The sequence below is a fragment of the Salvelinus sp. IW2-2015 genome, linkage group LG11, assembly GCF_002910315.2.
Source record: "Salvelinus sp. IW2-2015 linkage group LG11, ASM291031v2, whole genome shotgun sequence".
In the NCBI taxonomy this organism is placed as follows: Eukaryota; Metazoa; Chordata; class Actinopteri; order Salmoniformes; family Salmonidae; genus Salvelinus; species Salvelinus sp. IW2-2015.
The window spans coordinates 29,658,176-29,661,545 of NC_036851.1; the positions used below are offsets into that span (position 1 = coordinate 29,658,176).

The window sequence follows — 3,370 nt, forward strand, 5'->3', positions numbered from 1 at the left end:
CTACCTGTCCCAGACCTCTGTTTCAACTTTAATGATCGGCTATGAAAAGCCAACTGAGATTTATTCCTGATTATTATTTGACCATGCTTGTCATTATAAAATTTTGAAAATCTTGGCTCTCTCTAATTTTCTTCCTTCTCTCTTTCTTCTCTCTGAGACCTGAGCCCGAACCATACGTCGGACTACCGGCCGTGGTGACTCCTTGCTGTCCCCAGTCCCCGTGGCCTTGCTGCTATCCAGTTTCAACTGTTCTGCCTGCGGTTATAACCCTACCTGTCCCAGACCTGCTGTTTCAACTCTTAATGATCGGCTATGAAAAGCCAACTGAGATTTATTCCTGATTATTATTGACCATGCTTGTCATTATGGAATTTTGAAAATCTTGGCTCTCTCTAATTTTCCTTCTCTCTTTCTTTCCTCGGAGGACCTGGCCCTAGACCATGCGTCGGGACTGCGCCCGTGGTGACTCCTGCTGTCCCCATCCGCCTGCCTGCCTATTCAGTTTCAGCTGTTCTGCCTGCGGTTATGGAACCGCTACCTGTCCCAGACCTGTTGTTTTTCAACTCTTGATGATCGGCTATGAAAAGCCAATGAAATTATTCATGATTATTATTTGCCATGCTGTCACTTATGAACATTTTTGAACATCTTGCATATTTCTGTTATAATCTCACCCGCACAGCAGAGAGATGGCCACCCCTCATAGCCTGGTTCCTCTCTAGGTTTCTTCCTAGGTTTTTGGCCTTTCTAGGGAGTTTTTCCAGCCACCGTAGACAGGAAGATCACGTCAGTAACTCAACCCACTCAAGTGACGCACCCCTCCTAGGGACGGCATGAAAGAGCACCAGCAAGCCAGTGACTCAGCCAATATATTCATTTAAATCAGAAAATAAACAGAAACAGCATTGACAATATTATTGACACCTTAGACTTAATATTTTGTAGCACAGCCTTTGGTCAAAATAACTGCAATCAAGTTCTTCCTATAGCCATTGATGAACATCCTGCACCTCTGTACTTGCAATTTGGCCCACTTCTCTTGTACAAACTGCTCCAGTTCTCCCAGAYTTGAAGGGTGTCTTCTCCCAACTGCTGTTTCCAGATCTCTCCACAAGTTTTCAATGAGATTTAGATCTGGACTCCTTGCTGGCCACTTCAGAACAGTCCAGCAATTTGTCTTGAACCATTCCTGGGTGCTTTTTGAAGTGTGTTTGGGGACATTGTCCTGCTAGAAGAACCATGACCTTCAACGGAGACCCAGCTTTCTGACACTGGGTCTGACATTACACTCCAAAATGCCTTGGTATTCTCCTGATTTCATGATGCCATACACACGTTCAACCCCAGTATCAGAGGCAGCAAAGCAACCCCAAAACTGAACCACTGAACCACCTCCATGTTTGACTGTAAGGAAGGTGTTATTTTCTTTGAAGGCTTCATTTTGTTTTCTGTAACCATAGAGATGGTGTGCTTTACCAAAAAGCTCTAATTTGGTCTCATCTGTCCACAGGGCATTCTCCCAAAAGGATTTTGGCATGTTCAGAATGTCTGGCAAATTGCAGTTAGGATTTCTTATATCTCTCTATCAGCAGTGGGGTCCATCTGGGTCTCCTATCATATAACCCCCTTTCATTGAGTTGGCGATGGTACAAGTTGGAACTAAATCAAATCAAATCAAAGTTATATATATAGCCCTTCTTACATCAGCTGATATCTCAAAGTGTTGTACAGAAACCCAGCCTAAAACCCCAAACAGCAAGCAATGCAGGTGTAGAAGCACTGCTAAATACGCTGCTAGAAATCCTGCACTATGAACCAAAAATTTTTTTATCATATTACTCAGTGACTAGCCTCCAACACTGGCTTCCTGTTAAAGCAAGGGCTGATTTCAAGTTTTACTGCAACTACATTTACATTAAGATCATTTAGCAGACGCTCTTATCCAGAGCGACTTACACATTGGAAAAGTTCATACAATTCATCCTGGTCCCCCCGTGGAATTGAAACCCACAACCTGGCGTTGCAAGCGCCAATACTACCAACTAGGGCCACACGGGCCAACCTACAAAGCATTACATGGGCTTGCCCTACCTATCTTTCCGATTTGGTCCTGCCGTACATACCTACCGTATGCATACGTCACAAGACCAGCAGGCTCCTAATTGCCCTAGAATTTCTAAGCAAACAGCGGAGGCAGGCTTCTCCCCTATAGAGCTCCATTCTTATGGAATGGTCTGCCCTAACCATGTGAGACACGCAGACTCGGTCTCAACCTTAAGTCTTTTACTGAAGACTCATCTCTTCAGTGGGTCATATGATGAGTGTAGTCTGGCCCAGGAGGTGAAGGGTGAACGGAAAGTTTGGAGCAACGACCGCCCTTGTCTGTCTCTGCCTTCCGGTTCCCCTCTCTCCACTGGGATTCTCTCGCCCTAACCCTATTACAGGGGCTGAGTCACTGCCTTACTGGTGCTCTTCATGCCGTCCCTAGGAGAGGTGCGTCACTTGAGTGGTTGAGTCACTGACGTGACTCTCCTGTCTGGGGGCCCCCCCCTTGGGTTGTGCCGTGGCGGAGATTCTTTGTGGGCTATAACTCGGCCTTGTCTCAGGATGGTAAGTTGTGTTTGAAAGATATCCCTCTAGTGGTGTGGGGCTGTGCTTGCAAAGTGGTGGGGTGTATATCCTTCCTGTTTGCCCCTGTCCGGGGGTATCATGGCATGAGCCACAGTGTCTCCTGACCCCTCCTGTCTCAGCGCTCCAGTATTTATGCTGCAGTAGTTTATGTGTCGGGGGGCTAGGGTCAGTTTGTTATATCTGGAGTACTTCTCCTGTCTTATCCGGTGTCCTGTGTGAATTTAAGTATGCTCTCTCTAATTCTCTCTTTCTCTCTTTCTTTCTCTCTCTCGGAGGACCTGAGCCCTAGGACCATGCCTCAGGCCTACCTGGCATGATGACTCCTTGCTGTCCCAGTCCACCTGGCCGTGCTACTGCTCTCCAGTTCAACTGTTCTGCCTGCGGCTATGGAAACCCTGGCCTGTTCACCGGTACGTGACTACCCCTGTGCGCCGAGGACCTGTGGTTTTCATACTCTCCTATGAGACTGCCAGCGGATAGAGATACTCTTAATGATGCCCGGCTATGAAAAGCCAACTGACATTTTACTCCTGAGGCTGACTTGCTGCACCCCGACAAACTACTGTGATTATTATATTGACCAATGGGCTGGTCACTTTATGAACATTTGAACATCTTGGCCAGTAATCTGTTATAATCTCCACGCCGGCACAGACAGAAGAGGACTGGCCACGCCTCGCCGGTTCCTCTCTTGTTCATCCTAGTTTTGGCCTTTCTAGGGAAGTTTTTCCTAAGCACC

The 3,370-nt window shown here is 46.9% G+C and overlaps 1 protein-coding gene across 1 annotated transcript in view; it reads left to right on the forward strand.

Annotated features, from left to right (window-relative positions):
- The window catches only part of LOC111970631 (potassium voltage-gated channel subfamily B member 1-like), a 90,532-nt gene that overhangs the window by 19,562 nt on the left and 67,600 nt on the right, over positions 1-3,370 (forward strand). The window lies entirely within an intron of this gene.